We start from the raw sequence: 12,774 nt of genomic DNA, 5'->3' as shown, positions 1-12,774 counted from the left end.
TCCCAAAAGCCAATTAAGCTGCCCACAGCCTCGTGCCATCCACTGTAACTCCCTTTGAAAATTAGACACATGGAGGACTACCCCAGCCTCTGCTATTGTTTTCCCTCTATTGTTTTCAAACCGTTGCTCAGCCCAACGGAACATTTGGTGCTCTCAAACGAGACACGAGCACTTCGAGACATCCCAGCGATCTCATATCAGTGACAAGCAGATGAATCCTTCATGATGTGTGGGAATTAATAATTTAAAGGACTAAACTCTGAATTTGATACTCGTGTGCATATTTGGGTTGAACAGCGTGTAAACACCAGGAGCCAAATTGATTTTCACTGACACAGTCACGTGCAGCCATACCCCATCCTCATCTATCTATCTATCTATCTATCTATCTATCTATCTATCTCACAGTTATCAGGAGTTCTAAAAACAGACAAAGAAAGAGAAAGAAATTCTCTCTTTCTCTGGATTTCTCTCTCTCCACCTCCTCTCTTTCTCTTCTTCGGGGTACAGTAATAGCACATGAAACATCTTCATAATTAGTAGTTTGCCAGAGCAAAGAAGAAGTAATTATAGGCAGCAAGCCTGCTGAGCTAAGTGTGCAGACATTTTTTTCTTTTATTTCCTTTGTTAAACATGCAAATATTGTCTTGGTACCACACATACTAGATTTGTTCTGAAAATGCCAAAGCTTGAACTTGTGTGTTCTCTTCCCTGCGTCTGCAGTTTCAGGTAACATTATTCATAAGTGGATCAAAACAAAACCATATCACATAAAAACTGTAGTTATCTGCTTCCTCTTCTCAATGTTCTTTGCTACTAATAATGTGTCTGTGTGTGTATGTGAGTGTGAATGTTTGGTTTTTGAGAGCGTGTGTGCACAGCTGTCCGTGTCGTGCAAGGAGGAAACACATTACCCATCAAAAGAAAAGGTCTGCAGACATTTACATACTGTGCATGCCTTCTACTACAGGGAAAATTAACAAATACAACACTGGAAAACAAGAGTGGGAGAGGTATAGAGCATAAAATTCAGCATGTGATTGTACTGTTATTTGGCTGTTGAGTCAGAAATCTCCTTAAGGATGACAGATTATAGACAGGAAAACAGGGAGAGAGAGCAGGGCAATGACAGGGAGTAAAGGTCCGGCCAAACCGGGAGTCAATCCGCGGACCAGCTGCTTAGGGCACATGAGCCCATGTGGTACGCGCCCCAACCATTCAGCTATGGGGGTGCCCCATAACCAGAACATTTTAGCCTTCTCCAAGCATGAAAAATGACCAGGTACAGTCTATTAGAAGAAGTAGAATTACATCTCTGACCTGGAGATCTCTTGAGATGTAATGACAGATTTGAAGCTTGCACAGTATTAGAATACAGGTTTGTGAGGAAAGGATCTGATGGGAAGAAGCAGTGTTAATAAACCCCTGTGCTCCTAGTTACTAACTGTGTGCTGTTCTCCAGCTGACACATTGGAGAGTGCCCTGGTATCAACCCATAGGGGTTCTTACTCTGTAGTGTTATTAAATCTTTTACTAAGACTCACCCTCTGTTTGTGAATCCTTTCCTGGGCTGAACTGTGGCCTTACCACAGATTCATAGTTCAGCCCAGGAAGTGAGTAGCTCAGTGAAGCTTTATCAGAACTGTTGAGTTCTCTATCAGCTAAAATGTGGCCATGCCTGCAAGTTGCTCATTAGGAACACACAGTTTATACAGTCACATATTCACAATCAACTCAGCATCCACCAAACCTTCTGCGGCTGACAACTGCACTGCTTCACTGGAGCACCTGGTGGTCACCCAACAGGGCACTGTAATGGCAGTGTTTAACATTTACTTTCATTTCTAATAATGTCCAAGAGGAATGCAATGGGATTCAATACCACGCCTTTGAAAAGTCCATTAAAAACTTGAATGAGGCCCCCATATGGTGCTTTGCTGATAGTTATGTAACCATAACCAAGAGCCAAGCAGTCCTCGGACTTAGGACTCTGGCCAAGGTGACAGGCTCAGAGTTGATGAGAAGTCTAGCTACAAGTCAAAAATTCTGTCTCCTTAGGGCACATTCACTTTCTCTGTAGCTGACAGAAGTGAGATAATTCCACAGCCTGGTATCGCAAAATGGTGTATGAATAACCTTCCCTCAGTAATTTTGCATGTTGTCAGTGCACGTTTTTTGCTTTTCGTGTGTTATTTCACGCCACGTCATTTCTCTACTCACTCTAACTCCTAAACCATGACACATGAGGCTAAATGGTTCTAAATAACACATGAGAAACCTAAAATGCAAAGACATTACATGCAAAATGACCTCAAAAGTGGTGTGCTACTTACACGCCTTATACATGATAACATGTAGCATTCGAATGCTTTTAAGTACTTGAAAGAGTCAAAGCAAACAAACAGAGATGTTCAGTATGGAGAGGAAAGCTTTTAGCCTCATAAATATTGTTTCAAACAACTGTAATATAGGCCTCATCATCACAGAAATGGTCTCAGTATTGAGGTGGGGATGGGTACCAGAGAGACTATCATTCACAAAGAAGATGCAATTCATGGATTGCCTGTGTTGCAACCCTTACTGCGCAGTGCTTTGACGACAGGTTATGTAACTGCAATGAATATAAGCCAAAAAAGACTCAAGACAGACCACAAAACGTCTACAGGGGCATCTCTGTCTGACAGAAGTAGTCTGCAACAGGCCTCAGTGTATTTTTTCGTTATATATTTAAGAGAAAGATGGATGGGTGGTTAAAGAGGGCAGACAGTGAGATAGAGAGGAAGGACTGAGAGTGAAAATGGTGGTTATTAGAGAAATAAATATATAGTGAAGCAAAAAGAAAGAGAGGGCAGGAGGACAAAAGGAGAGGGGGCAGGGTTATAGCTTATGAAAAGTATGGACTGAGATGAATACGAAAAAAAGGAAGAAGAAGAACCCCACCCCCGCCCCCATAAAATTAGGGGAATAGACTTCAAGCAGGATGATCAAATCAGAGTGGAAAGAGAGGTGGAGAGAGAGGAGTTAAAAGGGCAGGGGAGTAAGAGGAAGAATGAGTGTAAGAGAAGAGGGAAGAGAAAGGGTAAAGTCGATCCTAATCCCATTAATACACACTGGTGTTGTCCTTCCCTCTGGCTTATTCACATGCATACACACCACACGTACATATAGTGATGATTTTAGTGCTGTTTGTCATTCAGCTCACCAATACGCTGTCTGGACACTCTCTACACTAAATGTATAGTCGTCAGTGCTCCATCAATGTAATGAGGACAGCGTCAGCTTAGTTCCAACCAGATCTGACTCAAAGCATGTAAGAGCCCTCTGGCAATGTGGCATTTTGTGTGTGTATGTGTGTGTGTGCACTTGGCTGTCACTGTGGTTTGTAGCTGAAGGGGTCTCTCCATAATGTCTTGTCAGACACATCTGCTGTATCTGTAAATATTTATGTCTTAGATGCAAGCAATAGATGAAAAATTTGTGCATGTAGGCATGTGTGTACATTGTATATGTGTTGTGTGTATGCCTTGGGAATACTGCTTTGTGGAATAGGAAATATTTGTTAACTTAAATCTGGTAAAGGAATCAGTGAGGTCAGTGGGCACTCCTCATGCATAATGCTGTATGAATGTGAATGTGTGTGCCAACATGGTAAATATCGACAAACATAACAAACAGATAGAGCAAACAGAGAGCAGAGCTACAACTGAATTCAATAATTCAGGACGGGTCTACAGAGAGACAGGGCTGTGAGCAGCTCGGCTAATACATACAGTAAAAGATAGAAGTCAAGGTTTCATATAGAGGAACTGTGTTTGTGTGTGTTTAAGTGTTACTCTAGTATACAGTATGTGCCACAGCCTCTGTGTTCACACCACCACAGACAAAAACTGTACTGTGTTCACCCCCTGGGGGAAAGGAACCAAGTTTATTTGTTCAGTTCTTGTACTAATATTGCACATACTGTATGCTACTTCATACTTCTACTCTGTTATATTTCATAGGGAAATATTGTACTTTCTGTTCCAATATCTTTATTTCGCAACTGTAGTTATTAGTTGGTTGGTAGAACATGATTTTAAAAACCTATAATGAGCCTCCGCTTCATATCAATGCATAATTAATAATACTGACAGTGGCCATTCCTAGTATTGGAGTACTTACTTACCTTGGACAATTGAAGTACATCTTGTGGCTAATACTTTATCCGCATTTATTTATTTGCAATAGAGTATCTGTATATTGTGGAATTGCTGCATTTAATTAAGAAAAAGATCTTAATGCTTTCGCTGCTGGTATGCACTGAAGTGTCTAAGCATACAAGACAGTCAGACCTTCACAGGAATCATTAAAGAGAAAGTTTGGTCTTCCTTTTTTATTTTATTTCTCACTGAGACATGCAGCAGGCAGCATGTGAGTAGTTATGTAGAAATGGAGGTATAATGGTTTTTACAAAAGATGGCAAATTAGTTTCAACTATTACAAACAACAGACTGATCTCAGTTACCTGAAGACAAAAGAATGTGTACATAAATGGCTGTGAAAAGAGTAGATAATTTTGTGCATTTTGAGTGTTTGTTTTGATGTGCAGTCATTCAGTCCTGAACAGCCAGTATCTACTCATTGGGGACATTTGAAAAAGAGACAAATGGATCCTTGTGGGATTGGAGACAATTTTAACACCGTGGCTCAAAGTAGGTCTAGTGTTCAGCAGGAGAGGAAGTGAGAGAAAGAGCAGTGTGGTTGAAAGCATCAGTGAGATAAATGATGGTGGGAAGAGAGACGACGAAAGACAGAGAATGAGCTGTAATCTGATGAAAGCCTCTTTACTCCCCTGTCACCTCACCTTCAGGCCACAAGCAATGACCAAGGCTTAGAAGGGGATCAATGCCGAAACATACGCACACACATACAGACTTCACTTCTTCTGCCAGTGGTACATCAGGGATGACTGCACGGTAGAGCAAGTTTTATTCACCTGTACTTTGTTGTGGCACTTCATAAGTAGACAAAAAGGATGGATTGCTGGATCAGTAAATGCACAAAAAGGGAGTGGGTGAAAGCAAAACTGGCTCTTTTGGCATTTTGTTTGTATGTGTGGGGGTGGGTGGCAGGGTGCGTGAGGGGTCTGTGGGTCACTCAGACATCTCAATAGACTTGTAGCTCAATGGGAGAGAGTGAGGGTGTGAGGAGAAACTTTCTCAGCTCCCATACAAATCACCCCCCTGCATTTAAACCCAATGACCCACACAACCAAATGACCCAGGCTGAGGCTGTTTCACTGTGAGTGTCCTCTACTTTAGTTGAGTTTTACTTCACAGATACAAAAAAAAAACAGCAAATGCAATGCGTGCATGCTTGATGGCAGGGGCAGAGAGCCCTAAGGGCTTATATGCAGATAAGGAAATAAGGATGAAGTAAAGACTGAAGAGCTAAAAACTTTTAAAATGTTTAAATTGTGATCATATTACTCTACTTTACTCTTATTGCTTTCCTTTGTAGCATTAAATAACATTGTTGCAAGTTGGCACTGACATTGCTTTGAATTGCATGTTCTCTTGATAACACAGGATATGGAAAATTGTGTGATTTTGTCAATGGTATTAGTTAAAGGAACTGTGTTTTGTTAAGACTGTGCGGTACATACAATTCTACAATACAATTCTTACAATTCTTAAGGAACATTAGAATTTGTATTTTGTGCCAAAAAAATGTATCAAAATCTGTTCAAAACATGAATAAAATTCAGTAGGACATATGCAGAGAGGACACTGATTTGGAAACAGGCAGTATCAAGACTAACTGAGCTTGTAAAGTAAAATCAAAATGAGGACAATGTGATGGGTGATTTAAAGCTGTGTCAGCATCTAATACCTGTGCAAATGGCAATTAACTACTCAGTTACGCTGTTGATTTGCATTACTTGTATTTGCTGTTGGTTGGTACAGCACCCTCAACTAAGCTGTCCAGTTAATCAAAGATGCAACAGTGGAGGTATTTCCATTAAAATAAGGCTATCTTTCTTGTTACTATGCCAACTGTGTGACCATGGAGCTAGTCCAGTGTAACTGCATGGTATGGCTTGCTATGACTCCTGCAACAAATGTTTGTCTTCATTGTCAATGAATTTGTCACTGAATGAATTCATCATTTAGTCTGTAAAATGTGAAAAAAAAACACACATCCTCAAACCCTGAGCACTAGACATTGCTATTTGTCCAACAAACAATTCCAAACAACCAAATATAATAACACAATAAATCAAAGAAACACTCACTCAGGCAAAAACTAACATTTGAGGAGATGGAAACACTGAGAGTTTGGAATTTCTCCATTATTAACCACTTGAATTATTATCTTTATTTTTTTCCCAGTTTTAAAATTGTTGTATACATTAACAAAGCATTTTAAAGTTTTGTGTAAGCATTGTCAACGGCACACATGTTGGTAACAACTGTAGGAAATAGCGTTACATGATACAAATGCTTTACGTGATCTCTGTCATACTTAGAGTATGATAACATGAAGGGACATCCTTCCGTGTAAAACAAAGGTATCAAATGCACATGTACTGTACTGCACTTATAGAGCTATATACTGTTGTCTCTGCTGACTCTGCCAAGCTCATTATCAAAATAAAGATACATATAATGGTAGAATTGAAATAAGTTAACATTACATTTCGTCGTCTGTGGAATAGCAGCAATTGCATTATGAATTAATCACACTGTTTCTTTATTCTGCATTGGAGCAGATGGTAGATTGGAGTGCTCTGCTATATGTCTTTGTTAGATTTGTGCCGAATACTAAGTAGATTCTAACTCTCTAAGTCTCTTTCCCCGTCTCTCACACACAGTAGTAGTCTCCCTGGTGACAGATGGGTTTGACAGAAACACAGTCATCCTGTTAGTAACCATGACATCAGCAACACAGTTCCTCACTGTCACATGCACATGAATGCTCTCGCTCTCTCTTTTTCTCCAAACTGTAAACAGAAGAGAAGAGTGAAGTGGAGAAGAAGAGTGCTGTCTCTCTGTTCAGAATAAAGAGTCTGAATCTAATTGGGATATGAGTCTGGCACAAAGAAATGAGCCTGTTGTTGATTAGGATATACAATGTTTGCCATGTTAATCATTTAGCTTAGTTTGTTAGCTACCACTGAGTACCACAGAAGATGATAGGAACGTCATTATACGTGCAGATATTTGGTAATAAACCAAACTACTGGACAAACTGAAAATCCAATCTCTTGGGACCTTAAATGTCTAAAGCAAATGGCAGTCTACTATATACAGTTGTTGTATTTATCAGTTAACATATATAGCATAACCAATATATCTGCAGTGAGCTAATATCAGCTGATATATTTGCCTGCCAAAATGTATTGGTCAAGCTCTACTCTCTCTACTACCTTGTGATCTTCTCTGTAGTATCTTGTTAATCTCACTGGGGGAAAAAGCTTGGTACCTCAGTAACAGCTTTAGTGGCATTAGCAAGGTTTACCTCTAAAACATTTCACCTCTGACAAACCAGACTAAATCTCCATCCTGCTTTAGCCTATTGAACTATAACCCATTGAACTCCATTCCTATAAGTTGTATGATACTGTATCCTCACACAAATAGTCTGATTTAAGAATAAAACAGGGACATTAGTTACAGCCTCAGTGTGATAGCCTGTATAATCTGATCACTGAAGTGCACCCAGGTACATTTAAAAATCAATACCACCACTTCATACCAGAGTTAGAGGAAATAATTGTCCATTAAACTCCTCACAAATTATATATAAGTTTTAAGATATCAAAGATTTCTGATTTCTCCTACCACCCCAATACAATATCTGTGAATGATAGTTTGTGTTGCTCTCTCCACTGCAGACTTTTATTAAAAAATGTAATGGCATCATCTCTTCGCAGAAATAAGCTGTTCTCATTGCTCTAAGCGATGAGGACAGCAGAACACACTATCCAGGGTTTTATTGGGACTGTTTCCTCATTAGAAAGTGGCTCCATTGAATACTGTTCACAGCAAGTTTATTATCAAGATTTATCAAACCAGTGATTCTAAATAGACACGCTGTTGTTGGGAATTCATTTCAAAGCCATTGTGTTGGGGTTGAGGCAGACATCTCAGAGACAAATATTTCGAGCCCTCACCCATGAAACCAAAATGCCTAGATGCCACCACAGCTTTGCTTTCTTGTGTTGGGACTTGCTGAGGACAACATTCCTTGAACATTGAAAAGGCAGGAGGCTGACCTGAAGTTGAAGAAAAATCTATGCTTTCTTTTGATTTCTTCAAGGAGACATTAATTTTAACTTTGTTGTCCCATGTAGACACATTTTTGAAAAGACGATGAGGTTCACAGTCACATTGTCCAAGACTAGACTTTCAAATTATCAATTTTTTGTGTACTGACTCTTCAGTTTTCTTTCACTTTCTCTACTCTGAGCTTTTCTTTCTGTCTCCCCCCTTCCTCTTTCTGTCCAATCCCTCCAATCCCCACCCTGGAGAGCTGTGTGTCCTCGTTCTGGTGATGCTCTGTCGCCGCCACTCAGTGTGGGGCCTCTGAAATATTCATGTTGACACACATACAAACACACACACACACACATATAAAGTCACACACAAGCACAGACATTTTCAAACCGTTCATCTTATTCTCCCTCAGTTTTCCCACATTAGTAAAAGATTAGAAAATATAATTTTTGCCAGTTTGGGGAGGACAAGCTTTTCATATGTGTACTCATACACACTGACATCACTGGGTATCACAATAAAGGCATCAGATTTTTTTACATCAGAGATCTAAAGATCATGGATTGGTAAAAAAAAAAAAAAAATCAGCACACTCTTACAGGTGAAGGTGAGGTCATGCTGCACTGTGAATGGCAAATACAGTTTTGAGGCCAGAAGAGAAAAGCTGGTGTACAGCAGAGCAAATCATAAAAACCATATTACACTGCCAGCAGTGTTCAGATTTGATCTGTGATCTCAGCCTCTCTACCCATTTGAAAGAGAGATGAGCAGCAAAAGCAAAACTCTGACGGGGAACACGTCAACATGCAGAATGGTTATTTCACTGCCAGTGGTTTTGACATGTAACCTAACATTACTGGCCTGTCCGGCTGACATGCAAACGGGTATAACTGAGCAAACCATCACGTGAACTGTGATCTGTGTCAGACCTACTGCGGAGTGAGTCAGTGCTCCCACATTTGTGAGCAGGGAAGAAAATCAAACTTGTGAAACACCATTTAGATGTTGGTTTCACTGCAGGGTTTACAAACTGAAGCTCTCAAGTGGAACTGAATTGAAAATTTAATCTTTCAGAGTTTTCAGTGCAGGGGAGGCAATATTATTATCATGACTTTATCTTGAGTAACAGTAAAAAGATTTGAGCCTATTTACCATTCCCATGGCAACAGGTGACAACTGGCGTTAGCATATGTTAGCTGGTTTAGCTAAATTGTCCGATCAACTACATTCCATGAAATTACAATTCTGCATATTTAAACAAAATTAACTATGACCAGCTGGCTTACATAGTGTCTTACTGAGTAACAAAACAATTGGGACCATCCTATCTTGCCCTGTCCTGCTGTTTGCAGATACTTTTAAGTGTGTTAGTTTACACTTTCAGAGGCGTTAACATGTGTAATATTTCCAGATTTGTTATTCAAATTGAAATAAGGTGGGTCGGTGCGATCCATTCCAGCCAATCATGGTGTTTGTGCTCGTGCACAAGAGGTGGAGGGGTATGAAGGGGGGAGCGAGGAAGTCGAAAATTCTGGTGTGTGCTAATGCTACAGAGCATGCTAATGGCGCACAAACAGCTTAAGAGGAAATGGAGAAAGGAGGATAAATTTAAAAAGAAAGGGTATGGTGAAGCCAGGGGAAGACCCACGTCAATATTAATACAACTTTCCAACAGTGAAGACACCTCTGGGAGCTTAAAGACCCGAGAAGAGACAAAGATGTTGCTCAGTTTCTGCTTGACAGGTCGGTAACATTAGTTTTGCTGTGTTTTTTTTACAGAGCCAGCAGGGCAGTGTTGTGCAGTTTGTCCTCGTTGTTCTTGATGTAATGTTTGTTAAACGAAGAGGAGAGTTGTGAGTATCGCTGTCTGCAGCCACTGTGCTAGCTCTGAGAGACGTCGACCGCTCTGCGTGTTAGCTTCCTTATACCTAATGTAACACACAACGCCGGAACAAGTGCTACGAAGCTTTTGTAGGCACGAAGATCTGAAAACAAAAGTTCAGAGGACCGGGGGATTAATGCATAATTTGAAAAGCTATCCCAGGCGAAGTCGAAGGAGTAATGAGTTTGAGTCGCTTGTAGTCACACGCAGGCATAACACACTAGGTAGGTATTCATCCTAATATAACCTTCTCAAATTCAGCCAGAGCATGGTTGTTCAGCCGATTGTTAGCCATCGCTAATCGCTCGCTAGTGTAAGCTAACGTGTAGGAAGATGTTTTGCCTACAACTAAACTCTGCCCACAGGTTGTGATGTTTACTGACAGAAGCGATCTGTTAGATTAATATATCAGTTTTATATGGTAACGTTGTGCCACAGTGAAGTGAATAATGCCCTCCTATTGAAGTGACCCTTAGGTGTATTATTGCGGTTTGTCATCATAGAGAAATCAACAATAACATAGGGCTGCTCTCTTGCGTCATGTTTATTTATGGTGTGATGTCTTAAAGCATGTGTTTTGGAGGCTGAGTATGTATCTATAAGCTCATGATGATTGTGGCTGCTCTTGAATGAATAATCAGCATAATGTTTACCATGTTGATCATTGTAGTGTATCATGTTAGCATGCTAACATTTGCTAATAATCCCTAAATACAAATTCTGCTGAAGCTGATGTAAAAGTCATTGGTTTTGCACATACATAGTTATGAACCAAAGTATTGACCAAATTAACAAAAAATCAACACTTTGAACTGATGATGGTGCTAGATGATCAGTCAGGGACTCACTTCTGGGCCCCATGAATGTCTGTACAAAGTGTCATGTTAATCCAGCCAACAGTTGTCAAGATTTTTCTATTCAATTCAGTTTTATTTATATAGCGCCAAATCATAACAGAAGTTATCTCAAGGCACTTTTCATATAGAGCAGGATAGAGCCTTTATATTATATTTTCAGAGAGAGACCAAACCGTTCCCACCATGAGCAAGCACTAGGCGAACAGTGGTAAAGAAAAACTTGTGGGGAACAGACTACAAACAGACCAACAGTTCTATCCCTAGAGCCTTGCCACTGGCACTGCTGAAATCTTTCAAGGATGGGACTGTTGAGTGCTATAATATACTTCCCTTATTGTAGATCCAATATTTGGTTCAGTGGATGCCCTAATATGTTGGTGAATTCTAAAGAGGCACCAGCTGAATAGGGTCAGAGGTCAGGACCATCTGCTGCCAGAAGTCTCAAAGAAAGCATCATGGATTGGCTCTTCTAATGCACATTCCCATGGAGAAAAGCCCCCTGTCCCATTTGCAGGGTCCTTGTTCCCCAGCTGGTTGTTATAGCAACAGACAGGACGTGACATTGTTGCATAATTTGTTGTTTTTTTTCCTCTTCCTTGTTCTGACCTTGTTGGTGGACTACTTTTCTAAACATGTTATCTCTCTGTAGTTCTATCAGTTAATAGCAGAGGTAGTGTCAGGTCATTCTAGAATGTGAATTGAAAAAAAAAAAATCATCACACAAGCTTAAAGAACCCCAAAGTAAACTGAAGATGATAGAGTGCGTGGAAAATTGTCAAACTCTGTGTATTTCAGTGGTCACTATTCTTTGCTTCATTAAGTCACCTTTTCCCTTTTTTTTTTCTCTCAATTGGAATTGTTTTTAAGACTCACCGGAACACTGTCCCTGTAAAGTGTCCCTCTGCTTGTTAGCATTGTGTAACTAAGCAACATACCACTTAATTCAGCAATCTATGTGACTTGGCGTTGCCAAGGGGTCAATTGATGTTTCCATCTGTGATAATTGAATGCAAAATGAAAGAAGTAACAGTTATGATATTGTCCTCTACAGGCAGTTTTCCACACCTTTTTTAAAGAACAAACTTCTTGACCCATGGATTTTCTGTCAGACTCATAATGTCTTTATTGAATAGTTAATTCAAAAAGATAGAAGAAAGAAAAAGAGAACATAAAGTTAGCTTCAGAGACCAAATCATTTGCGCACATTTTTAAGTTGTCACTATTAATTTTGGCAGTGCAGAAATGTCCCTTGTCATGAGTTCTCAGTTGGATCTTCCTCCTAAGTTAGGGTGCCTGTGGCATAACTAAGCTGCAGTCCTGACAATCTGTTTCACCACTGGAGTCTGCTTTTCCAAGACAGGCAATTATAAATTTGAAATCCTCCAATTGCTTTTCAGGTTTTTGACCCACTCTGGATGGAATACAGACTGGCTCACATTTTTTATTTGAAATTGCTGTAAGGAATCCTCAGTTTTATTGCATATTGTAGTTTGCTGTTTTTGAAGATGCCTACCCACAAGCATACCCTCATCTTTACTCACCTTAGCCATTAAGTTGAAGTTGTACCCTGTTACCTCATCTGCACCAGCTTATAATGAAAATCAGTTGTCATGGAGTCGCAAGTCTTAGGGCTGCAAGATGGCAAGATGCGTAGGGGATCACTCAGTGAGCCAGACAGCTGAGATTCCCCTGTCAATAAGTATCTACTCTGCTAAAGTTCTCGGTTGTAGGAATGTTCTTTTGTACCTTCCTCTACTTCACAAATCAATATAGCAAT

At 40.0% G+C, this 12,774-nt stretch overlaps 1 protein-coding gene across 2 annotated transcripts in view; it reads left to right on the top strand.

Moving 5' to 3' along the window:
* The window catches only part of tmem198a (transmembrane protein 198a), a 29,261-nt gene that overhangs the window by 862 nt on the left and 15,625 nt on the right, over nt 1-12,774 (top strand). The window contains exon 1 of one of the 2 annotated variants that reach the window (XM_018671917.2): nt 9,768-10,001. The exons of the other annotated variant lie outside the window; for it this stretch is intronic. The gene's annotated coding sequence lies outside the window, so the exon portion shown is untranslated. Of the gene's footprint in view, nt 1-9,767; nt 10,002-12,774 lie in introns of those variants that run through there. 2 annotated transcript variants of the gene reach the window in all.

The sequence above is a fragment of the Lates calcarifer genome, linkage group LG1 (assembly GCF_001640805.2).
Source record: "Lates calcarifer isolate ASB-BC8 linkage group LG1, TLL_Latcal_v3, whole genome shotgun sequence".
NCBI lineage: Eukaryota > Metazoa > Chordata > Actinopteri > Centropomidae > Lates > Lates calcarifer.
The sequence above is the reverse complement of the archived record's forward strand: the minus strand, read 5'-3'. Positions and strand labels throughout refer to the sequence as shown.